The sequence below is a fragment of the Taudactylus pleione genome, unplaced genomic scaffold (assembly GCF_031769625.1).
Source record: "Taudactylus pleione unplaced genomic scaffold, aTauple2 ptg000885l, whole genome shotgun sequence".
Classification (NCBI taxonomy): domain Eukaryota; kingdom Metazoa; phylum Chordata; class Amphibia; order Anura; family Myobatrachidae; genus Taudactylus; species Taudactylus pleione.
The window spans coordinates 225,789-253,247 of record NW_028285286.1 but is presented as its reverse complement, the minus strand read 5'-3'; positions in this window follow the sequence as shown (position 1 = coordinate 253,247).

Below are 27,459 nucleotides of genomic sequence, written 5' to 3'. Positions count from 1 at the left end.
ACGCCCCCTTTGGTGGGCGTGCCGGGGGCGTGGCAGGTCAGACGGAGGCGTTCCCATGGGAACGCCTATCATCTGGGGCCGGCCCCACTGACATCACAAGTGATGTCAGTGGGAGTGCTCTCAGCTCTGATAGAGCCAAAAGCACTCCAGGGCTTGCGGCAGACGAGACCCTACCACAAGGGTCTCGTCGCAAGCCCGATGGTTGCGATGGTCTTGACCATCGCGACCATCTTTTTGGCCGCTCGCTATAGCTGTGGGTGTTCACCCACAGCTATGCGAGCGGACAGGAGGCTGCTCTAAAAAAAAGAGAGGGAGGGCCCTGATTCAGGCCCAGTGTTATCGCATAGGGGAACTTTGTGCACATGGTAACACCCCTGAAATGGGACAACTAGGGGAGCTGAAGCCTCCCGGACACGAGGCCTTGCTCCCTTTCATGTGTGAGATGCCTTTGCGTGAAATGTCTCTATATTTGCCTGAATGGGGATAGATGGCCCAATGTAAGGTTCTGCAAATTACTACAAAAGACCTAAACGATTAATGCATAGTTTCCGAATTTTCTTTATTTTCGAAGGCCTTGAAAATACGGGTGTGGTATAAGAGATAGACAGTAATTAGTTAGACAATGTCTAGATAGACACCAGATGTTAGACAGTCAATAGTTAGACAGGGAAAACCGTTAAGACACAAACAAAAGTCAGACACATTAAAGTTAGGCTGGGTACACACGTAAAGATTATCTGTCCAACCATCCAACTAGTTGATTGGTTGGAATGAAAATCTGGTAACATATGAAAGTAAATGACAATCGGTAATTTGCTCCCAAACCCCGGAAAATGGACAAAAACTGTTGTTTGAACAAATTGTTTTGATCAAACATTTAACAAACTTGTCTGACGCCATTTTCATCTGTTTTCTGGCATTTAGGAGCAAATTGCTGATCATCAGTTACTCCTATATGTTACCAGATTTTCATTCCAACCAATCAGCTGGTTGGACAGAAAATCTTTACGTGTGTATGCAGCATTAGACATGTACAAAAGGTCGACAGGGTCAAAAGTTCGACATGAAAATGGTCGACACAAAAATGGTCAACAATTATTATTTTTTTGTTTTTTAGCCCTAATCTTCACCCTTACCCTAACCCTCCCCTTGGTGCCAACCCTAACCCTCCCTCCTGGTGCCTAACCCTCCCTCCTGGTGCCTAACCGTTTGGGTAAGTGCCTAACCCTAATCCTCCAGTAAGTGCCTAACCTTAAACCTAACCCTAATCCTAAAAAAACAAAAATTTGTCAACCATTTTTGTGTCGATCTTTTTCATGCCGAACATCGATCTTTTGTACCTGTCGAACTTTTTACATGTCTAACTTTAGTGTGTCTGACTTTTGTCTGTGTCGAACTTTTATCCTTGTCTAACTATTAACTGTCTAACATCTGGTGTCTATCTAGACATTGTCTAACTAATTACTGTCTGTCTATAGTCCGGAACCCGAAAATACATGCCACAAAATGTCCCTTGCACAGTCCCTATCTTTCTTCATGTTGGGTGTATTTGTTTTACTTTCAGTAGTTCACATTTATTTAAAAAAAAAAATGCAATACTGTCTACTATTATTACAATCAGTTATTATGACCTGCTGGCTGTTGTGGTGCCCCATTGTCTGCTTTGTAAAGTCCTTAAAAAATTTTTTCAAAAGTTGTCAACAATGATATTCTGCTAAAGATCTATAGAAAATATAACTCGAACACTTTTAAGGAACAAAAAAAAAGTACAAACTTATAAATTGACATTTTAAATTCCCGAGAAACAAGAGAAAAAAAAAAATGACTTCCACCTCTTTTGCACTTGTCGGTGTTGTCTATTTGCGAGACCTTGTGCCGCGCAGTTAATCTTACGTAGCACCTAACCCCATTACAGGACGAGACCGCAGAACGCATCGGGCATTTTCTGCAGACTTAATGCTGTACGCATCTTTTGTGTCCAGCCTTTTAAACAGAGGTTTTTCTGCCTTTTTTATTTTATTTTATTTTATTTTTTTTTCTTTTTCCCCTGACAAGCCCACAATTTTCAGAAAAGAAAGCTCGCATTAATTAAGACAGTGCCAGCTGTAATTTTCTTGGGAAGTAAATTTCTGCACAACTAAAAGGTTACTGAGACCTTTTCACTGTCAAAATTTACTACAGACTGTGAATGTTAATGCTTCTAATGAAGACATGGTCTCTGTCCCTGAACTTAAAACTACCCTGAACGCAGAAGGCAAGAGAGAGAGGAAAGAGAGAAAAAAACCCTCTTTGACGAATGTATCAGGATCTGGTGCATTAATGCGGGGTTATGTCTGCGAATGCATATTGTAATTATACTGTTTGGATAGGCTTGTTTTCTAAACACAAGATATTGCTAAAAATTGGCTGTTACACATGGAATCACAGCCTCTAGAAATGAACCTGATTTGTCTTATTCTCAGTTCTGGCTTCACAGAGTTCAGTGCAAAATCTCACAGTATGTTTAAATATATATATATATATATATATATATATATTTATTTAAATTCATGTGTGTGTGTATGTATGTATGTATGTGTATATATATATATATATATAAATATATATAATAAAATACATCAGCAACCTCCACTAAGGTGAATTATTGTTTAATGCTATGTACATATTTTCCCAAGGACTCTGGGCCTGATTCAGACCTGGTCGCAAGTGCTGTGAGCTCGCAACCGGGTCAATGATGGGCCAGTGCGCATGCGCGAGACCCGGATAGCGCCGGCACTCCGTCGCTCCGGGTCTCGCAACAAAGGGGGCGAGCTGTCGATGTTGAGTGACAGCTCGCCCCCTTTGGTGGGCAGGCCGGGGGAGTGGCTGCCTAAACGGAGGCGTTCCCATGTGAACGCCTCCGTTTGGGGGCGGCCCCACTGACATCACGAGTGACATCTGTTAGAGCCGAAATCTCTCTGGGGCTTGCGGCCATGAGACCCTACCACAAGGGTCTCGTCGCAAGCCCGATGGTTGCGATGGTCTTGACCATCGCGACCATCTTCCTGGCCATTCGCTATAGCTGTGGGTGGTCGTTCTTAAAAAAAAAAAAAGACCGGCCCTGAATCAGGACCTCTATTCATTTGATTCAGGTATAGATAATCATTTCCCGTTACTTAGACTCTTGTCGTCAGGAGATGATGAAGTGGAATAAGATTTATTGTTTTATTTTTTTCTATCTAATTATCTATTGATTCATTAGCTAAGAAACATTATACTGTATTGTACAAAAGTGACTGGTTTTGAGCTTTGCTACTTTTATTTGGGGGGGAAGTTTAGTGGTGACCCCGGAAATCATGATCATCTTTTAGCCCTGCATGAAAACTAGAAGGTAGAAATCATTATTGTACAGGATAAAACATATGCAAATACTATTTTAAGTCTACTGGGTTAAAGAGAATCTGCAAAGTGATAGCTGCCATGCGGGTTCCTCTAGTCTCTCTACTACGGCCGTGCAGACTTGTCTGACGCTCCACCTGTTTTGCCAGACAATATATTGCAGCTTGCGGAGTTTTGTCTCACCAGGGGGTATATTTACTAAAGTGAGAGTTTTTACAAGTGGAGATGTTGCCCATAGCAACCAATCAGATTCTACTTTTAACATTTTTCTGTACAATGTTATATAAGAAAGACAACAACAACTTTCAATCATCGGACTTCTCAGATAGAGCCACCAGCGCTGCAGCCGAGCACCGGATGCTACCGGAGGACCGGTGTTTCAGGTCAACGTCTCCACTTCTAAAACCCTGCACTTTATTAAATATACCCCTAGGAGTCCGTGCCGCCTCTGAGACTTGTTGTTACTAATATTAACGCTTACTAAATTGGTGCGCTGCATTCTTGTAATTATCGGGTCAGACCAAAAATGCCTGCCTCTTCCGTGTATGCTTCAATTCGCATAGTGGAGCTCTATGACCGGGGCCGAAACTAGGATTTTTGTCACCTGGGGCAACTCCATAATTTGGCGCCCCCCCCCCCCAAACAATACAAACTAGAGGACAAAAAGGGTGTGTGGTTTTGTGACACAGTAATGCCCCTTATAACACATTATGACACAGTAATGCCCCTTACAACACATTATGCCACACAGTAATGTCCCATATACCGCATTATGCCACAGTAATGCCCCTTTCAACACATTATGCCACAGTAATGCCCCTCATACATTAAGCCACAGTAATGCCCATTACACATTATATCACAGTAACGCCCCTTACACATTATGTCACAGTAAGGGCCCTTACACATTATGTCACAGTAAGGCCCCTTACACATTATGCCACAGTAATGCCCCTTACACATTATGTCACACTAAGGCCCCTTACACATTATGTCACAGTAAGGCCCCTTACACATTATGTCACAGTAAGGCCCCTTACACATTATGCCACAGTAATGCCCCTTTACACATTATGCCGCAGTAATGCCCCTTTACACATTATGCCACAGTAATGCTCCTTTACACATTATGCCACAGTAAGGCCCCTTACACATTATGCCACAGTAAGGCCCCTTACACATTATGCCACAGTAAGGCCCCTTACACATTATGCCACAGTAATGTCCCTTACACATTATGCCACAGTAAGGCTCCTTACACATTATGTCACAGTAAGGCTCCTTACACATTATGTCACAGTAAGGCCCCTTACACATTATGCCACAGTAATGCCCCTTACACATTATGCCACAGTAATGCCCCTTACACATTATGTCACAGTAAGGCCCCTTACACATTATGCCACAGTAAAGCTCCTTACACATTATGTCACAGTAAGGCTCCTTACACATTATGTCACACTAAGGCCCCTTACACATTATATCACAGTAATGTCCCTTACACATTATGTCACAGTAAGGCCCCTTACACATTACGCCACAGTAATGTCCCTTACACATTACGTCACAGTAAGGCCCCTTACACATTATGCCACAGTAAGGCCCCTTACACATTATGTCACAGTAAGGCCCCTTACACATTATACCACAGTAAGGCCCCTTACACATTATGTCACAGTAATGCCCCTTACACATTATGTCACAGTAATGCCCCTTACACATTATGTCACAGTAATGCCCCTTACACATTATGTCACATTAATGCCCCTTACACATTATGCCACACTAAGGCCCCTTACACATTACGCCACAGTAAGGCTCCTTACACATTATGTCACAGTAAGGTCCGTTACACATTATGCCACAGTAAGGCCCCTTACACATTATGCCACAGTAAGGCCCCTTACACATTATATGACAGTAATGCCCCTTACACATTATGCCACACTAAGGCTCCTTACACATTATGTCACACTAAGGCTGCTTACACATTCTGCTACAGTAATGCCCCTTACACATTATGCCACAGTAATGCCCCTTACACATTATGCCACACTAAGGCTCCTTACACATTATGTCACAGTAATGCCCCTTACACATTATGTCACAGTAATGCCCCTTACACATTATGCCACACTAAGGCTCCTTACACATTATGTCACAGTTAGGCCTCTTTTACATTAAGCTACAGTAAGGCCCCATCTCCCTTCTCTTACCTGCCAGGGCCGTGCGGTGGGTGAACTCGGGGTGGTGCAGGATGGGGCTACCACATACTGGGGAACTGTCAGTACTGCCGTCATTGTAATGGGGCGTCGCTCGTGAACCAATTGGAGCTCATGGAGCGGCAGCCTCTGCTGATTGGCTGCCGGTTCGCGAGCACTGATTGGCTTGCGACCGGCAACACATTAGACTGACGGTGTCTCTGTGCCTCTCAAAGCCGAGACGCGGCTCCAAACCCACAAGAGCAGCAACCTTGCCTCCCGGCAGCCATTTCCCGGCACCCCCGCAAGCCCAGCACCCGGGTCACATGCCCCCTTAGCCCCTCCTAGTTGCTATGACCCTGTCCCACCACAATGCCTGTAAGTTCTTTGAGCATAAAAGGAGAATAAATGTAAGGTTTTTTTATACCTCTTTTACACCAAACTACCAGGGCTGATCTGGGAGTTGGAACACTCGGCCTGATTCAGACCTGGTCGCTAAGCTACGCTCACTCGCTGCCAAAAGGGGCCGGGCATGCAAATCCTGCGATCACACTGTCTGGCTTAAGGACGCCCTCTATGTCTTAGAGGGCATCGGCAGTGAGCGTACGCAGGAGTATAAAGCCGGCCACCTTTCTCTCTCAGCACACGTCATCTTCAGGAAGTGTCTGATTAATTGGGAACATGAAAAGGGGCAGAGACCCATCGGAGCTGCTCGCAGTACTTGAGGTAGCTCCTACCCCGCCGCAAGCACTACGATCAGTTCAGGCTAAAATACAACCAAGTGACGTATTCAATGATGCTACTTTGCTAATTATGCACACCCTTTAAACTCCGTTTTGAGGTTCAAACACACCTGCGTTCGCACATCCACTCACCCGTTCAGAAGCACCTGGCGGGCAGGGTGCCATGTGCCCCCCGGGCCGCAGCGTCATGCGGGCAGTCTGTGTCACTGTGACACAGACTGCACCGCGTGTGTAACGCTGACCAGACGGAGTTTGGTCAGCGCTACAAAAGTGACAAACACACAGCCGCCGGCATCGGTAGCTGTGTGTTTGTTTTGATCAGCAGCCAATGAGAGTCTGACAGACTCTCATTGGCTGCTGCTGCGTCCACTGCAGGAGCCGCTCCATCTTCCGGCTGCCGCAGTGGGCAATGGGAGAGGCGTCATGATGTAATGCGCCTCTCCCATAATGCAGAGCTGCAAGGCCCGGGAAGGACAGACGGAGGAGCGGATGGCGACTGCTGGAACGGGGATTCAGGTAAGTGTTTTTTTTTATTACGTGTGTCTACTGGGGGAGGGGCGGGCACTACAAGGGGGAGACCACTACTGGGGGCATTACAAGGGGGGGACTACTACTACTGGGGGCACTACAAGGGGGGGGACTACTACTACTGGGGGCACTTCAAGGGGGGACTACTACTACTGGGGGCAATACAAGGGGGGGACTACTACTACTGGGGGCAATACAAGGGGGGGACTACTTCTACTGGGGGCACTACAAGGGGGTCTACTACTACTGGGGGCACTACAAGGGGGGGTCTACTACTACTGGGGGCACTACAAGGGGGGGACTACTACTACTGGGGGCACTGCAAGGGGGGGACTACTACTACTGGGGGCACTACAAAGGTGGAACCACTACTGGGGGCACTACAAGAGGGAGGGACTACTACTGGGGGCACTACAAGAGGGAGGGACTACTACTGGGGGCACTACAAGAGGGAGACCACTACTGGGGGCACTACAAGGGGGAGAGCACTACTGGGAGCAATACAAGAGGGAGACCACTACTGGGGGCACTACAAGGGGGGGGGACTACTACTACTGGGGGCACTACAAGGGGGGAACCACTACTGGAGGCACTGCAATGGGGGACTACTACTACTGGGGGCAATACAAGGGGGAACCACTACTGGAGGCACTGCAAGAGGGGGACTACTACTACTGGGGACAATACAAGAGGGAGATCACTACTGGGGGCACTACAAGGGGGAGATCACTACTGGGGGCACTACAAGAGGGAGACCACTACTGGGGGCACTACAAGGGGGAGATCACTACTGGGGGCACTACAAGAGGGAGACCACTACTGGGGGCACTACAAGGGGGGGGGACTACTACTACTGGGGGCAATACAAGGGGGGGACTACTACTACTGGGGGCAATACAAGGGGGGGCTACTACTACTGGGGGAACCTCAAGGGGGGGACTACTACTACTGGGGGTACTGCAAGGGGAGGACTACTACTACTGGGGGCACTACAAAGGGGGAACCACTACTGGGGGCACTACAAGAGGGAGGGACTACTACTGGGGGCACTACAAGAGGGAGACCACTACTGGGGGCACTACAAGAGGCATATCACTACTGGGGGCACCACAAGAGGGAGAACACTACTGGGGGCACTACAAGGGGGAGATCACTACTGGGGGCACTACAAGGGGGGGCGACTAAAGGGGGGGACTACAAGGGGGGACCACTACTGGCGGCACTGCAAGGTGAAGACCACTACTGGGGATTGTTACTGGGGGCACTTCAAGGGGGGGACTACTACTAGGGGCACTACAAGGGGGGACTACTACTAGAGGCACTACAAGGGGAGGGTACAACTACTAGGGGCACCGCATAGGGGGGGGGACTACTACTAGGACCACTACATAGGGGGGAGGGGACTACCACTGGACCACTGCTGGGGGCTCTATAAAAGGGGCAATACTGGGGGTACTGCATAGGGGGGAGACTACAACTGGGGCCACTATTTAAGGGGAGCTGAATAAGGGTTACCACTATTGGGGGCACTGCATGGGGGGTGGACTGCTACTGGGGGCACTATATAAGGGGCACTGCATAGGGGTTACAACTACTGGGGGCACTATATAAGGGGCTTACTACTGGGGGCACAAGGGGCACTGCACAGGGGGGACCACTACTGGGGGCACTGTATAAGGGGCACTGCATAGAGGGGATCACTACTGGGGGCACTACTGGATGCCTGCATAAGGGGGTCCTCTCCTGGGGCACAGGGGGGCACTGCATATGGGCACCACAACAGGGCTACCCCATATCTTTATTTTTAATTTACACTAATCCCATATGGACCCATGGGCGCCAAGAGGGGGGGGGAGCGGGTACAGTTTGCCCGGGCTTGCTAGAGGGGCCCAATGGGGCCCGGGTCAAGCGTCGCTCCCCCCCTCCCTCACAGCAACTCAGCACACGGCATGTGCTGGGCTGCAGTGCGAGACTGCTTGCGGCTGCTGCAGCAGCCGGAGCAGTCTCTTTTGGCTGTGGGGTGGGGCGATCACACTTATTGCGCCCCCCGCGCTTAGCGCCGGGCTGGGGAGCTTACATGGCACTGCATAAGTGATTTATTTTTATTTTTTTGGTCAAGGGGGCATGGCCACGCCTCCCACTATTAGGCCACGACCCCTCCTTTACCCGGGCCCGGCCGGGCTCTCTACGGCCCTGTATGGACCCGCCTCCTCCCTGGAACACTTGAGGAGGGGGTTGGGGGGCGCCTTAGCACGCACGTTCTTCGGGCAACCTGGCTACACGCTACTCCTCTGCCAGGGCCGCCTGCCTGCATTTGGCCCCCAGGCTAAAAGTTGCCAGCCAGCCCCTGCACCTTCCCCTGTCACCACCCATAAACAGCGTACTTTGACGCATGTGCAAATGTACGATAATCTCCCCTAGCTTGCGTCCGCAGCTTAGCGACCGGGTCTGAACCGGACCCTTTGTTCCACTATGGATCAGACTCGGCACAGAGCCCATTCATAATTCAGCGCTGACCCAGGATTTTCCCAAGGCGGCGCCTTTCACACCGGAGCCGGGTCTGCAGTGACCCGACTCTTCCGGCATTACAGTGGACTCTTGGAGATAACATCATCTCCAAGTGCCACTGAAGCCGGCCAATCGGGCAGCATGCGGCACAATCCGGGCCTACACTGCAGGGTGGCATGGGAACGACCCGTGGCCAACCCTGCAAAATACCCGAGTTGGATTCCTGGGTCCCTTTACCTCGGTGGATTCATTTACACTGACAAAAATCCCGGGTTGGTGCGCATCAACCCGGGATTTTTATGTCGATGTAAAAGGGGCATCAGTGACATTTGTAGAGGGTTATTAATTAACCTCTATTATACCAGTAATTTCATGTGTTGACAAATCCTGTGAATGGTCAATACAATATAAACTTCTCCCCTGTTTATATCACTTGCTTAGAACATGGGAGCTCATTCAGACCCGCTCGCTAGATGCGTATGCAAATTTTGGAAGGCAGGCCATCGCACGGCAAGGCACAAGCACGCCCACTATGTCTTGGCGTCCAATCGCTTTGTGTATGCAGACTCCCACCCGCCTGTCTTAAGACGCCCACGTGTGCACGCCATCTCCAGGAAGTGTATGAAACCATCGATATATCGAGGACCATCGGATGTGCTCGCAGTGCTTGAGGTTGACTATACCCTGCCGCAAGCACTGCAATCACTTCAGTGTGAAATACAACCAGGTGACGTACAATGACGCCACCTGTAAATTATGCACGCCTCTGAAACGGCGTTAAGACGCTCAGGCACGCCTGCGTTCACACCTCCACTCCCCTGTTTCTAGTGGCCAACCCCTGTCACCACCCACAAACGGCTTCTCCTGTCACTCACTCTTCTGGGCTGTCCTTAGCCCGAAATATACAGCTCATTCTAAGGTGTTGAACATAGGGCCTGATTCAGACCTGCTCACCAGCGCTATGCGCTCACAAGTGGGTTGATGGTGGGGCACTGCGCACGCTCAGCATGCGCAATGAGCGTGCGCAAGCCCCGGAGCGAGCGAGTGAGAAATTAATTCGCTCCGGGGCTCGCTACAAACAGGGCGGCTGTCGATGTTGATCGACAACTCGCCCCGTTTTGCAGGCGGGGAGGGGGTGTGGCTGGACAAACGGAGGCGTTCCAGAAGGAACGCTTGCCATTTGAGGGCGGGCCATACTGACATCACTAGTGATGTCAGTAGTGAGCTTCCTGCTCTATTAGAGCAGGAAGCTCACTGGGGCTTGCGGGAACGAGACCCTGCCACAAGGGTCTCGTCGCAAAGGCCGATGGTCGCGACCATCACCAGGAGGCCGGTTTTAATTAAAAAAAAAAAGCGTCCGCCCTGATTCAGAGCGAGTGCTCGAATTTTGCGAGCGGCTCTGAATCAGGCCCAGAGTTCTTATGCACTTTGTATGAATGTCGGCGTTCTATAGCAAGAAAATCCAAAGGTTTGGTTAAAAAAAAAAATCAGAATTTGTAACAAAGTTGCTTTCAAAGAAAATGGGGGGTTTTGCACGCCTGATCGAGCCTTATCCCCATCTAAATAAAATGGGCGATATTCAATTATTTTTTTGTTTTAATCACGATTGTTGTGCCCAATTAGATTGGGTTTAGCCGCATAAAACGGCTAAACCCATCTAAAGTCCTGCTTAGCGCGCCCAAACTACGGTCATATCGCTTGCCACCTCAGGAGGGTGCGAGCAGAAATGTGTGCTCCCATGGCTATTCGCGCCCGAATGGAGCAACAATTCAAATTGCTCCGTTGGGCGCCCAGCACACCATAGCCACGCTAAGAACGTTAATCGGCTTCCTATGTGTCTAAATGAGAAAATAAAAAATGAAATGCAACAGTAAAGTGAACGTATGAGTGTTTTCGGCAACTTCTTCGATTCTTTTGGGCCCGTTTCAATTCTTACGCAAGAATTTAGCATCCGGGCTTAAGAGCCCGGGAGCTATTCAGTTTATTTCTTCGCCCAGCAGCACTTATCGCAGATTTCTGCTCGTACCCTCCGAAAGTGCAATTACAAAGACCACGTTAAGTAGGGCTGGACGTGAGTGCTTTGCGCGCCGTAACTGCATTGCGTCCGGCACTTGGCACAGGATGAGCTGCATTCTTACACAAAATAGTTGCCGTGCGGGTATTCTTTAAATAACTCTGTCACCTAGTCCAGGAGCTAAATTCCTGCAGAAGAATTAAATTGTCCCCTTTAAGGCATTGACAGTATTTTTTGTAAAAGAGAAGTGAATCTGTACGCCATACATTGGCCCAATATTGTAAATGACCTCACAAACCAAATTGCTGGAGGTACTCTCATCCTCCCCATGTCTTGTATCAAATGCTTTGTCCTGAGTACAGTTAATGCTGGTCCTGCGCTGAGATATATTCTCCCTCCCTTTACAAAACCTCTTTATGCTGTTTGTCTGCTCCTTGTCCTGATGAGTTGGTTTATCGGTAGATGAGAATGGCCATATATGTGTTATCTTGCAGCCCTGTGCATGCCATCTCCTGACAGTTCTCCTGCAGCCCAAGTCACCGCTGATTGTAGGGGCACTCGTTACGGTGTCAAGAAGAGGCGTCTGCTTGACTGGAGGATGTAGAGTAATCTGGAAACCTGACAGCCACGGCTCTCTGCTCACCATTCGCACACAGCAGGGATTAGTGTTGAAATGTAGGATATTGTGTCTGGTCAGGCTGGAGAGATGAGGCAACGGGGCTGACACAACCAGGAGAGAGTGGTCAACAAGTGACAATGATTAGTACGATGAGGATCATTCTCGTCTTTCTCTTCTGATTTCTTTAGCATATGTTGAAAATGTCAGCAGGGCCGTCACCATGCTACGATCTCTGGATACAAATCTGGTGAGGGAACAGGCAGTGCTCAAGGGGGAGATGTATCAAGTCATGGAGACAGATACAGTGGGTTAGTTGCCCAAAGCCACCAATCAGTTTCTAGCGTTTGGGTGGCCAAACCACGGACTTTTCGCACATTTCTGCAGCTGTCCACACCCGAACAGGGGATACAGTCAAAATGCCGATGGCCAGGAAGCCGTCTGACTAAATCCTGGCGTCTAAATACCGTCGCGGGACTAAAGACAGGCGTTGAAATCACGACGCCCGTCTATATCTCGACACCAGAATCTAGACAGACGGCTTCGCAAACGAAGGTAAGCTGGGCTTAGCCGTGCGGGGGGGTAAGGTTTTGGGACCCCCGGGGAGACTTAGGGTTAGGCACCACACCGGGAGGGTTAGGTTTAGGGTGCGGGGAGGAGGGGTTAGGTTTAGGCACCCCTGGGGGGAGGTTAGGCTTAGGCACCACCCCAGGAGGGTTAGGATTAGGGTACGAGTTGGGGGGGTTAGGTTTAGGCAGCCCTGGGGGGAGGTTAGGTTTAGGCACCCTCGGGGGAATGTTAGGGTTAGGCACCACCGGGGGGAGCTTAGGGCTTACGCACCACTAAGGGAGGGATATTTTTAGGGGGGGGGAGGGGAGGGTTAGGGTACTTACCAGCAGCGGGTGGGATCTTCAGCGTTCGGGCTGGCGGAATCGTGATTTAGTGAGAAAGCTTCCCAGCCGTCGGCATTTCATACCCAACCCCCGAACAGAACAACAATTGAATTGCTCCGTCATGCACACGACACTGACAGATGCCGGTGCTAACAATTGAATCACCACCTTACTGTCATTATCTATGAGATGACAGTTAGCAGCTGATTGGATGCTTTGGGAAGCTTCTCCACTTTATCTCTCTCCAAGGCTTGATACATCTCTCTATCACGGAGCTGAGGTGCTCTATAGGCCTGCAGGGGGCAGTATGAACGTTTTTGCTGGGCGTTGACATTGAAAAGATTTTATTGAGGTTTTTTTTATAATATGGTATTGTTTTTCTTGCACCCTGCACCTGTCACGCCCTGTGCAGCTCCTCTCTCCTGCCTAGGTGTCGCTCTCTGCTCTGGTGCTTCTAGCACTTTCTTGCTTGTATCTGTCGCAACTCTCGGATGGATGGTGAATGCTAACCTGTATTTTGGGCTTGGCGAGACCTATTACTGAGGCGTGGAGTCTAACGTGCCGGCGGTATTCACCAGGCACCCCCCGCAAGGAGGTTTGGACTTAGCTGCCTCCGACACGCAGGTTGCGGCCCTCAGACTAGGTTCCCTAATACAGGTGCTGGTGAGCTCTGGATGGAGCGGAGTATGATACGATGAAGACGTACAGCGTAGTAGACAGGCCAGTTCAGAACCAAACTGACAAGATGGTAACAGAGAGCAGAGGTTTGCAGGTCACAGAGGATAGCCAAGGTCATACTAGAATACCGAGCGCAGTACCAGGGAGCAGACAAAGCCGGGTCATGAACAAAGCCAAGGTCAGGAATGAGCAATGAAGTCACAGACAGGAACGCTGGAGTAAGGTAATGGAGCCTATACTCTGGCACAGGGGTGTACTCAAAAGCTTCCTTATATAGGAGGTGGTTCGAATTAGGCGCCTCCTGTGACATCACCTGGAGACGTGTATGGCCCTTTAAAAACATTTACCGAGCATGACCTCATGGGAGCTGCATCCGCAATCCGGAAGCCGCCGGGGAAGAGCCGATGCGTGCCCCAGGTGGCTGTACAGATGGAACAGCGGGGTTAGAACTATAGCAGTGGGCGCCGGAGACCTCCCGCCCGCTGCTCTGCAGAGATAGCCCGACACCAGCGCTGCCGGACCCGGTACGTCTGGGGCCCGGCGCGCTGTGGTAGTATCTCAGCAGTTTGTTGCATCGGCTGAGTGTGCTAGAACAGGTTGTGACAGGTGCAGGGTGCTAGAATGAACACTAGTATGGTATAAAATGATTTTCTTAATTTGTACATAACAATTAAAGTTGTGGTGCTGTTTGTCTTATGTTGCATGTCTATTCCATGTACGCTGAATTCTGCCTCCTGTCGTCGTATACTGCTGGTGTTTCTTTCAAGGAGACCAGGACAAATGGCTGCTTTTCAGAGATCTAGATAATGTTTTTAATTTTTATTTTGTTAAGACATAAAGGAGTACACCAGCAGCCTCAGCGTACTCAACTCAACAGGTTGGACATTTTGAAAATGAGCAAATGTCAGGTCAGATTTTGGGCTGCTCCTCTTAGGCACATGGCAACCACAAGCATGGAATTTCAAAATAGTGACCCCCCCCCCTCCCCCTAGAGAGAGGACGGTGATGAATCGCAGTAGCCCTGTGGAAGGGGAACACTCTTTTTTAATCTGCAAGGAGACGGAGACCTTTAAAGTAGAATACTAAACAAAAAGAAAAATGTATTATTATATATTAAGCATAAATCATAGAGGCCATCATGCATGTTAAGTAGGCTTGACAAGAACATTGATAGACTTGCCTTGTCTTGTCTGCCCAAGCTCATCGCAATGCCATCTGCAAGCAGGAAGGCTAAATTTTCCCAATTTGCAGAGATGAGTCGTTTGGCACATCCCGCGGGTTAGTATGAGCAGTGTGTTCTGAAAGAGCACTTACTACCCGTCTTCCTGCCTCTTCATTTGATGTAGTAATATCCCCTACTGAGACCTACTGTACGCTTGTTCTTTGGGAATTGTTCTCAAGACACCTTAATGTGCTCGCAGGAGCCGGAACCTGTGGCGGTGGCTCAGTAGTTAACTTGTCCACCTGACAGTACGTTCTGATTGCACAATTAGATTTCTAAGGTGGTGACAACACAGAAGACACGGGGAAGTGTAGACTCCCAGGACTGTCATGTGTTCACAGAACAGTGCAGTTCCCTAGCTCTGGTTATTCTCCCTACCTTTTTAAAATGACTAAATATTTCATTTTATGTTTTACAGGAAAATGAAATAATGTTGCCCGTTTTATCTGGTTAACTGCGGCCCACGGTTGAATGTGCGCCTCTTTGCAGAGCGCAGCTTTCATGCGACACCTTTGCTTATGACCTGAAGAAGCGTCACTGGGTGTTCTGATGTAGGCAAGGTTCAGTGTGGGTGTGTCAGTGAAAATGCGGAGTTAGACTTTAGCGTACATACGCCGGTTTCCAATCATATCTTTTGCACCCAGTCAGTGGCGGACCTAGAGAGTGGTGGCCCCAGGTGCAAGAATATGCTTTGGGCCCCCCCATGCAGTGCCCCCAGTAGTGGTCCCCCTTATGCAGTGCCCCCAGTAGTGGTCCCCCTTATGCAGTTCCCCCAGTAGTGGTCCCCCTTATGCAGTTCCCCCAGTAGTGGTCCCCCCAATGCAGTGCCCCCAGTAGTGGTCCCCCCTATGCATAGCCCCCAGTAGTGGTCCCCCTATGCATTGCCCCCAGTAGTGGTCCCCCCTATGCAGTGCCCCCAGTAGTAATGCACCCTATGCAGTTCCCCCAGTTGTAGTCCCCCCTATGCAGTGCCCCCAGTAGTAGTCCCCCCTATGCAGTGGCCCCAGTAGTAGATCCCCCTATGCATTGCCCCAGTAGTAGTCTCCCTATGCATTGCCCCCAGTAGTGGTCCCCCCCTATGCAGTGCCCCCAGTAGTAATCCACCCTATGCAGTTCCCCCAGTTGTAGTCCCCCCTATGCAGTGCCCCCAGTAGTGGTCCCCCCTATGCATTGCCCCCAGTAGTAATCCCCCTATGCAGTTCCCCCAGTTGTAGTCCTCCCTATGCAGTGCCCCCCTATGCAGTGCCCCCAGTAGTAGTCCCCCCCTATGCAGTTCCCCCAGTTGTAGTCCCCCCTATGCAGTTCCCCCAGTTGTAGTCCCCCCTATGCAGTGCCCCCAGTAGTAGTCCCCTCTAAGCAGTGCCCCCAGTAGTAATCCCCCTATGCAGTGCCCCCAGTAGTAGTCCCCTCTAAGCAGTGCCCCCAGTAGTAGTCCCCCAGTAGTAATCCCCCTATGCAGGTCCCCCAGTAGTAGTCCCCCTATGCATTACCCCCAGTAGTAGCCCCCTATGCAGTTCCCCCAGTAGTAATCCCCCTATGCAGTGCCCCCAGTAGTGGCCAGCCCCGCCATACAATGCCCCCAGTAGCGCCCCCCCTATACAGTGGCCATAGTAGCGCCCCCCCACCCTATAAAGTGCCCTCAGTAGCTCATATGCTGTGCCAATGCCCCCATAGTAGCACCCCCTCCCCTTATGCTGTGCAAGTGCCCCCTTACACAAACAAACAAAAAAAACCCACACAACTTACCTGATCCCCGCTCCTGCCGACGACCACCGCTGTCCGGACGCTCCTCCCGGCCCGCTCTCGCTCTGCACCATGGGATGAGAGAGACGACATGACGTGATGTCTCTCCCATCACCCGCTGCAGAAGGAGCCGGAAGACGGAGCTCATGAGTGAGCTCCAGCCGGCTCCCTCCGTGGACGACGCAGCAGCCAATGAGAGTCTGTCTGACTCTCATCGGCTTCTATTACAAATACACAGCCGCCGCTGGCAGGTGTGTGTTTGTAAACTGTGTAGGGCAGACCACTCTCAGGGCCTGATTCAGACCCGCGAGCGAGCGCTATGCGCTCGCAAGCGGGTCGATGGTGGCCCAGTGCGCATGCACACAATGGAGCCGGCTCCGTCGTGCGCATGCATGAGACCCGGATAGCGACGGGCAAACCGTCGCTCCGGGTCTCGTACCAAAAGGGGCGTGCTGTCGATGTTGAGTGACAGCACGCCCCCTTTGGTGGGCGGGCCGGGGGAGTGGCTGCCCAAACGGAGGCGTTCCCATGTGAATGCCTCCGTTTGGGGGCGGCCCCACTGACATCACGACATCACCTACCAAAAGGGTCTCGTCGCAAGCCCGATGGTCGCGATGGTCTTGACCATCGTGAGCATCTTCCTGGCCGCTCGCTATAGCTGTGGGTGGTCACCCACAGCTATGCGAGCGGCCAGGAGGCCGCTCTAAAAAACAAGAAGGCTGGCCATGATTCAGAGCGAGCGCTCTGTCAGAGCGTCCGGCTCTGAATCAGGGCCTCACTGCGGTCTGCCCTACACTTGTGGGGCCAGGGGGACTGGCGGCGGTGCAGGAGTGGCTATGGGCCCCTGCACCACAGTGGGCCCCGGTGCAATGCACCGGCTGCACCGCCGCTAGTTCCGCCCCTGCACCCAATATAGGATGGTGCACATGTGGTGAGGATGACTAGTTGCTAATCAAGCCTAAAGATATGGGGCGGAACACCACAAGATGCGTGCAACTCAAGCAAATATTCACATTTTGGGTCTGTGCTGCATGTGGGTCAGTTTTGCGACGGAACATGCTATTTTTGCACTGTACATGCAGCGAAGCCCAGCATTCGCAACGTTGTGCGGCTACAGGTCATGTGTTTGTGCGATCTCAGCTGCAAGCGAGTGAAACTGGGTGGCAACTGGGTGCTCACTTGTAGGATAAGCTTTCCATAAGTGTCTCAAGGGGGGGGGGGGGGGGGCGTGTAAGAGGTGAGCGTACACAGATCTGTCTGAATTCAGCACCATTTATAGGGCTGGTGCACATGTGCGTTGGTAGGGCTGCCAGATACTTTGTGCATGGATACGTTTTCGGTGCGGCCATATAGCTACATCCAACCCTGAATATGCATTGTGTGAGCACTTACGCCCAATTTCCAACCTACCCTTCATCCAGCTCAATGTTTTATTTTGATTTTTTGAATGCTATAAACTGAATGACTTGCATGTTTGTACAAATCATTTTTTTACCTTTATTTTTTCCTGCTCACCTGAACTGTCTGATTTCTTTAAACACCTCACTTATTTTGAAAAGGTTCCAAACTGAAGCAGAGAGCTCCCTCGGTGCCGGTCAGCCATAACTAGATTTACTGATGGGTTCACACAACCGGCATGGGTTTTTTTTGTAGTAATTGTGTAGTAAACTAGTTTGCCTTTTTGCTACTTTTTACCCCTTGAGCTGGTGATATTTTTAGAGTTAACTTCCTTTTCAGAAACTTGGTAGCTTAGTTTATCCAAGTGATCATTACCAGTCCCAGCGTAGATGTGGGCTAGTTTGTGGCTACTGGTTATTCACTAAAAATGGCTGATTATTTTCTGCAAAAAAATTTAAGGTGTGATAACTTCATTTTGCTCCCACGTGTAGCCCAACAGCATTACACAGCGTGAGTGACTTGACTATTGTCACATCTGTTTTCATGGAGTTGTGCTTTTTCAGATACAGCATGGAATGGCGGAAAATTAAACTTCTCTCCCACCGCAAAACTCTCCATTTTCACAATGTTTCACCACTATGGGTAACCGCAGTGTCGTGTCAGTGGAGTTTCCTGCCTGCTATTGGTAACATTTTGCATTAATGTTTAATTTACTGAATTTACAGTTTTCCGTTAATTTAACCTTTAAGGGCAAACATGGAACACAATGCACATGCGTGGCATTGATAGTGTAAAATAGGCTATGTACATCTACAAACATTGGTTCTCTATGTTCATCTTTTGCTGGCAATAAGGCATCATGGTGATCAAAGTAGTTAGGGCCTGATTCAGGGCCGCTCGCAAAAAGCGAGCGCTCGCTCTGAATCAGGGCGGCCGCTTTTTAAAAAAAAAAAAACGGCCTCCTGGCCACCCACAGCTTTTGCGAGCGGCCAGGTGATGGTTGCGACCATCGCAACCATTGGGCTTGCGATGAGACCCTTGTGGTAGGGTCTCGTTCCCGCAAGCCCCAGTGAGCTTCCTGCTCTAATAGAGCAGGAAGCTCAACTACTGACATCACTGGTGATGTCAGTAGGGCCGCCCTCAAACGGCAGGCGTTCCTTCGTGAACGCCTCTGTTTGGCCAGCCACCCCCCCTCCCCGCCTACAAAACGGGGCGAGCTGTCGAACAACATCGGCAGCCACCCTGTTTGTAGCGAGCCCCGAAGCAAGTGAATTTCTCACTCGCTCCGGGGCTTGCGCACGTGCATTGCACAACCATCGACCTGCTTGCGAGCGGGTCTGAATCAGGTCCTTAGTTCTTTGTTTTATGGATGGGGAAAAAAAAAAATCAAGATTTCACATGTTCTTTTTACCTCTGCAAAATGGTCTGTTCTATACATTTCTAGGGTTTTTTGATTGTGTCCTTTTATCATTGTTTCTTTTGTATCACTATGCTTGTGCAAGTACCGTTGTTTCTCTTTTATTCACTGTGATTGTGTTCTGTACCATTTTTTTTTTTAGCATATTCACTATGATTGTTTCATCTACCATTGTTTCTCTCGTATTGTGCTGTTTCCGATTTCTCCATATCACCTGGGTAGATCGCCCGTTCCATCTGGGGCAAGCACTAACAAAACGCATCACTAAAAATGACACACAATACATCCAAACACACATTCTTGCTTGCACCAGTTAGACTTTTTTTTTAAAGAATTCATGGGAGAAACCGACTGAGCTGTACGGGATTAAAAAAAAGATTGTATTGGCATAGGAATAGTTACTTATAACACATTTCCATTAATCGATCCCAGTGAACTGGCTGATGCATTGTTTCTTCACTTATTTAAAATCTTCGACATAAAATATTTGCTCCTTATATTTTCTCCATTTCCATAGTTACGGGAATGCAGAGGCCAGAGAAGTTTGAAATCGCTTTGCTGCAACTTTAATATTCACTGGTGGCCTGCGCTGCGCAGAACAGCGTGCATTTTGTGGCCTGAGGCAATATTCCGCAAATGCAGCCTATCCGTTCATTAGAAACCAGTTAAATCATCACTGTATAGGAATATTGGCTTCCACCACTGTGCATCTAGACAAGTAGCTTGGCGGTGTTACTGTTCCTCTAAGCTAGCACTCCTGAGGCTGCTACATGGGTATGCAATCGGGAAGCCAACTGCCTAAATACCGGCAGCCGGCTTCCCGACTGTCATATCCCGGCAAGGATGTAGACGCCCGGCATTTCCCCGACGCTGGGAGACCGGCGCCCGGCATCCCGATAGTAGTGATGCCGGGCGCAGCGAGCGGACAGCCGCGGGGGGGGGGTTAGGTTTAGGGCTCCCGGGGGAAACTTAGGGTGAGGCACCCCCCCGGGGGACTTAGGTTTAGGCAGCGGGGAAGGAGGTGGTTAGGGTTAGACACTTAGAGGGGGGATTAGGGTTAGGCACTTGGGGGGGAGGTTAGGGTTAGGCACCCCTAAGGAGGGTTAGGGTTAGGGGGGTTAGGTTAGACAATACTTACCTATCCACGATCGGGATTTCCAGCGCTGTCGGGCTTCCGCTGCCGGGATCTCTGCTGATGTCGGGCTGCCGCTGCCGGGAATCGAACCATGCGGCCGGCGGTATTTCATACCGATTCCGCTACATGCATCAGTGTTTCCCAGGGCTCCCCTGCCCGCCCCTTCTAAAACCCGGGGGAGTGGGGGGGGACAGAAGCCGCCTCACAAACCCATATATGAGAGATTGTTTCTCACACCTTCCTTCCTTCCTCTCTCTATTTTCAGTTAGCAAATAGAATTAACTTCCTTATTCATGTGTAGCAGCCACGGTGGCTCTGGCTGGATGGGATGGGGAGTTACCCTGTTTATTTACTAGGCATAGTGCAGTTTTAAAGGGTAGGTGGCCGTCTGACAAATGGCTTCCGCCATTGGAGCCGATTGAGAGTCGAAAGCACGTCGGCCACATTTGCATCTGCGCTGCGCACCCAGAGAAATAGGCGGCTATTCCCCCATATGCTCAGTTCTACGCTTCATTGCGAACGCAACTGGCCCTTGTTATTGCTTGCGTCTTTTATTTAACCATCGTCTACATAATAGCACACTAGCATCAGCCCTAAACTTGGAGTAGGAGATCCATCTAAAGACACACACCCCTGAATTCACACAACTCAGCATCGACTGCAATTCCATCTACATGCTTTGAGACACACCCTCGCTAAAGTTTATCTACGATGGAGCTTCCCGTTGCCATCCAGTTACGCCCAAACCCCGGCAAGTTGAGATACGGTTGACTGAACAGCCGGTAGATGCATGCATTTGAAACTGGAGCATTGGGAAACGTGCAAAACCCTCTGCATAACTGACTTTGTATTGGCCCCATAGTGGGCCTGATTCAGACCCGCTCGCAAGCGCATAGTGCTCGCAAGCGGGTCGATGGCTGGGCAGTGCACGCGCGCGAGCCCCGATGCGAGCAAAATTTTGTTTTGTAGGCGGGGCGGGGGGGGTGGCTGGACAAACGGAGGCGTTCCTGAAGGAATGTCTGCCGTTTGTGGGCGGCCCTACTGACATCACTAGTGATGTCAGTAGTTGAGCTTCCTGCTCTATTAGAGCAGGAAGCTCACTGGAGCTTGCGGGAACGAGACCCTACCACAAGGGTCTTGTCGCAAGCCCCGATGGTCGCGACCATCACCTGGCCCCTCGCAAAAGCTGTGGGTGGTCACCCACAGCTATGCAAGCAGCCAGGGGGCCGAAAAAAAAAAGCCCTGATTCAGAGCGAGCGCTCTGAAAGAGCGTCCGGCTCTGAATCAGGGTCTCTATCTAGATGACAGGTGCATTTTAACGCTTATGTGTACTCCGCATAGTGTATATAACATTTGCACTGGTATAAGAGAGAATCTAAAATGATAAATAAAAAATGTTTTGCAGCGTACGAATATCTTTTATACATCCTTACTTTTTGAGATCCAATTTACGCTTGAATCTGTCATGTGTGTATTCAAGTTAAACGCTTCTCCCAAGAGACTCAAACTTTTGTTTGTGTAAAGTCCTATTTGCATAGCGTCACGTCGGAGACTCGCTGCCTTTGCTGTGCGACACGCTCTCCCTTACATGAATGCCGTGTGAAACGCTTTGTGGTGGGATTGTCGCCTCTTGGAGCCTTAGGAAGAGAAGATTGATAAAGTGATGGTACAGTATATGTCTGAAGATTGTTAATAAGACAGCCTTGCTTTTTTTTTTTATCAGCAGGAGCGTGTTCCACAGAGAACCGGCTCTATAGTAAAAGAAATGGGGTTGGAAATCAAATCAAGGCCACCGCCATCGGAACTGTTCCTTTAAACACAGCATGCGGTACAGGTCGCCTGCTTGCAGTGTCGCAGACAAACCAAACTACACAAGAGGGTTGAGTGACAGGGCTCGGTGTCTTGTAAGAATGCAGATAATGTGTGCCTGCCTGGAATTAATGTGGCTTGAACACGACTAAAATGCTGTATATCACTTTCTTACAGGCCCGAGATTGCCTTTAACCATGTGAGTAACTGAGTATTAGGAACGGCCGCTTTATCTGCGAGGGAATAACAGGAGCTGATCATTTACCTTCACTGGGGTATTTGCTGGGCAGCGATTTTTTTATTTGTAAAAGACAGAAGAAAGTTAGTGCTTATTAACCCTCCATAGTCCGTTTTTATGTGGGTGCAAAAACTAAACACGATAGGATTTGGACATTTTAGATATAACTCATTGCAAATATCATCAAGCATGGGCCAAAAGAGGTCACTGATCCGTTCAGTGCCAGATTGGAATCTTATCAGATTCAGGGGGACGTGTATCAAGCCTTGGAGAAAAGACAAAGTGGTGAAGTTGCCCAAAAAAACAATTAGCTTCTGTCATTTATCTAGCACAGTGGGCCTGATTCAGACCCGCTGACGAGCGCTATGCGCTCGCAAGCGGGTTGATGGTGGCCCAGTGCGCATTAGCACGACGGTGCCGGCTCCGTCGTACGCATGCGCGAGACCCGGATAGCGACGGGCAAACCGTCGCTCCGGGTCTCGTACCAAAGGGGGCGTGCTGTCGATGTTGAGTGACAGCACGCCCCCTTTGGTGGCGGGCCGGGGGCGTGGCTGCCCAGATGGAGGCGTTCCCATGGGAACGCCTACCGTCTGGAGCCTGCCCCACTGACATCACAAGTGATGTCAGTGGGAGTGCTCTCGGCTCTGTTTGAGCCGAAAGCACTCTTGGGCTTGCGGCAACGAGACCCAACCACAAGGGTCTCGTCGCAAGTCTTGACCATCGCGACCATCATCATGGCTGCTCACTATAGCTGTGGGTGGTCACACGGCTGAGGAGGCCGCTCAAAAAAACCAGAGGGCCGGCCCTGATTCAGAGCGAGCGCTCTGTCAGAGCGTCTGGCTCTGAATCAGGCCCAGTGTTTGAAATGACAGAAGCTGATTGGTTTCTTTGGGAAGTTTCTCCACTTTATCTCTCCGAGGCTTGAACATCCCGTTTTCAATCAATTACCAAGTATGTCATTGTCCATTCATTGCCAATGGTGGTGAAATCTGAGAGATCCGACACATCGGTGGTTGGACTAAGCGGTCAGATTGACATAATACTGTACGGCAGGAGGATTATTGGGCCACATTCCTAGCGGTCGGTGACCAGTTTGTCCCAACATCATTCACGTCAGCGCGTCAGTGACTTGCGTGTCTTCAGAGCTCTAGGTTCAGCCTGTTTTCCTGCAATGAACCAGAGCCTAGGTTGTAAAGGAAGAGATGGGATGGAATGATTTCCCTTACCCATAGCAGCAAATCACATATTTTGCACCATTGCTGAATGTACAATATGACGACTGGTATAAATTTGCAAATGGACCGCGTTTTCTTCCTCCCCCTTGTAGTCATAGTGGCTTAGGGCCATATTCAATTTGAGGCGAAAAGTAAGAGATCGGACTTTTTGCCATCATCGCCGTTTTGTCCTGGGATAAAGTATCGGGCGCGTGCCTGCTTATCCCCCTACTCGATTAGAAATCAGCAAAAACGGGAACCGGCGGAAAGGTAAGTATCAAAGTCCTGTCAGTTTTGGGGAAATCAGCCTGTCACCCCCTAGAAAATGGTCTGACATGGGGGATCACTATGGGTACCTCCGATTTGGCCGGCTGAAGGTAATTGAGGTTTTTAAACAGCTGCGGCAGGTGCATAAATGCGGCTTTGAAGAAGTGGTGAAGAATAGCACTTGGCTTTTTTTTGGGGGTGGGGGGTGGGAAATAACTAGTCCCATCAAATTTGGGGTACGTGAAAATGGGTGCAAGCATATTTTTAAGCCCTAAAGTGAGTTTTGAAAATTCTTCAAAAATCCACCTGCCGCAACCACCCGCATTCTGGAAAACACCTGCCGCATACATGGGGACCCCCCCCCCGAGGCTATTTCGCTAGTTTTTAAGTTTGTCCCCCAATTTTTTATTTTTTTTTTTGCCCTCAAAATGAAACCACTTTTTTTGGGGTGTGCTAATTTTTAAAAAATGTTGGACACAGATTACATTAAGGGGACATTCCAAAGGCTGCAGGCTATTTTTTGTAATTCTGAACCCCAAAACCCCAATTCTGCACTTTTTGTCGCCACCTAAGCAGTGGTGACAACCTATACCTGCGAAAAGCCTTTGAAATTGAATATGGGGATAAGTGAAACTGGCGAAAATGACATCATCGGCGATAAATTATCACCGATAACGGACTTTTCATCTCTAATTGAATATGGCCCTTAATCTGAGTCTTACGCACAGTGGCTGTAGTTCCAAGTAGCCGCGGAAGCCAGGCTAGCTACATTGTGCTAATGTGATAGTGTGTGCGCAAGCGGAAACCTGCGCCACCCATTGGTATCACGCCAGCCGCCGCAGCCATCATCATCAGTATCTACACTTGCACCAGTCCCATGCTGGGTGCCAGAGATCTGTCAGAAACAGGCCTCCCTCCCCTGTATGCATGACGCAGAATCACACAGAGCTTTTTATACACGCCCATGACACTCCCGTGAAAGTCACATGACACCCCCCCCCACATGTTCGGGAGGGGGCAGCCAGGTCAGTACTGCGGGGGCCGTGGAGCGGCTGAAGTGGGCAGTGCTGGGGCATGGTGATGCAATCGCGTCATCTGAGCCCTGCCTCTGCTAGACGATGCAGAGATTAGGGGTGGGACCAAGATGACGGGATTTGCGGCGAAACACGTCACTGGCCGCCTGTATTGCACACTTCACCCCGGTAGTGGGCAGCCGCGGCCTTGGCAACAGTCGGCACCAGGAGACTTGGCTTCTTTTCTGGGCAGCTGGAAGCACCACGCGATTTTTCAGGAGCCACAAAAAGACATATCTGGCCAAGTTCCGTCCGACTCAGGACTATTCTGTGCGTAGAATGTATACAAAGCTTGCAGTTTATTTATGTGTTAAGGGATCCATACGATTTCAGATCGGGTCCCCAATGTGGCTCCTGCTGTGTACTCTCTCCTTCCCATGCCCCATGTGGAGTGGAGGGGCAGGTGTAGTCATGAATCTTGAACTGAGGGCCTGGTTCAGACCCGTTCGCTAGGCTGCATTCGCACGTAGCCTGCCGATGTTTAAAATCTGCGCATGCGTATAAGATGCACTGCGTGTGCGCGAACCAGTCACTGCGATCGCCCCTTGCATACAGACGCTCTGCAAGCATGAGTGACAGGACGTGCCGTTTGTGTGTGGTCGATGGTAACGGGGGTCTGGTGGTGCGAACGCAGGCCTGTCTGTGCGTCTGAATGCAGTTTCAAAGGCGTGCATAATTAAGACGCAGCATCAGCGTACACGTTACATGGCTGAATTACACACAGCAGCACTCGCAGTGCTTGCGGTAGGGTATGGTCAGCATAAGTGCTGCGTATGTGTCCGATGTTCCTCGATGTTAACGATTGTTTCATACACTTCTTGGAGATGACGTATGTTACTAAAGGAAAGTGGGCGTCTAAATACACACCGCGATCGCACGGCAAAACATAGTGGGTGTGCTAATGTCTTGCTAGCGATTGTGGTATTTGCATACTTTGGCTGCTGACGGCTACGTGCGAACGCATCCTAGCGAGCGGGTCTGAATCCGGCCCGGAGTACGAGCTGCCTACTGTTACGTAACGGGATCCCTTAGTTGCTTGTCTCTTTACTCCACTCATCTCCTGATGCTTCGCGATTGCTCCCACCTTCCAGTGTGTCCATGTATGGAAGTGTTTTCCTGTAGACGTTTTGCAGGGTGCAAGTCAGCATGCAAAAAACTGGTAGGGCATATCCTCAACATTTATATAACGGGCTTTGGCATTACTGTCTGCAAAACAGGCTCGCGGGAACACTAGGCACATACTGTACATTTCAAACAACGGCTCTTTAAATACTTATTGTCTCGTGATCAGCAGTCCATATTTGTTTAAAATCGGTTATTTATATAGCGCGCATATTCTGCTGCACTTTTACAGGGAAATTGCTCTAAGGAAAACCTACATTTGGAAAAAAAAAGCAGCCCCATAGCACCAGACAATGGGTGGGATGTACTAAGGGCAGAAATGCGGTCAAAACCCTGAAAATGCCGTTTTAGGGGGGTTGACCGCATTACTCATATGTACCAGGTGGGTAACATAATCTTTAGACGCCTCTGGGCTTCTTTCTGCATCCTGACCGTTGGCATTTCAACTACCTCCCGTTTATATTTATGCTTTGTTTACGGTGCTGCCTACATCTTGTGGTGCCCAATAAATAAATAATAATAATAATACATAATAAAAATTTAATTTTCCATAGATGAGGCTATCAGCCAAACTACACCAACACAAATCTCTTTGCTTATCTCTAAATATCTCCCTGATCTGCGTCTCATCCACACGCATTACCTGCTCCCATTGATGGTTGTTCAGGCTGCACCTACTCTGTGGAGTGTCCTCCCATGCACATTAAGACTATCCTCTAGCTTCTAAACCTTCAAGCGTTCCCTGAAGATTCGCCTCTGCAGGCAGCTGATCACATTCCAGAGCCACCCACGGAACCTCTACAAACTATTCTGCTCAATTACATTTCCTCTATGCATCCCACAAGATATACATATGTTCTCTTTCTACACTCACATGTCACACTGACCCCAGGCCAACATTGCTGTGTGAATGGATCATACAACCCATCCAGAAGCTCTGCAACATGGCCGGACAAGATTTGTAATATGCGCATGTATCAAATTCCTATTTCCCTGTAGAGTTTAAGCTTACGAGCACGGCCCTCCTAACTCTGTCAGTCTGTTATACCCTAGAATTTAAAAAAAAATAAAAAAAAAAATTACTCTTTCGTTTGCAATCGTAAAGCGCAACTGAATTTGCTGGTGCTATATAAATAAATGTTAATAATAATAATAATAATAATAATAATAATAAGTGGTACCCAGATCTCTCCTATCTTGTGGCAATAAAAAAGAGGGGTAGATTTTTCTAGTTTAAAAATGGCAGGCTTTGTCGGGCTACC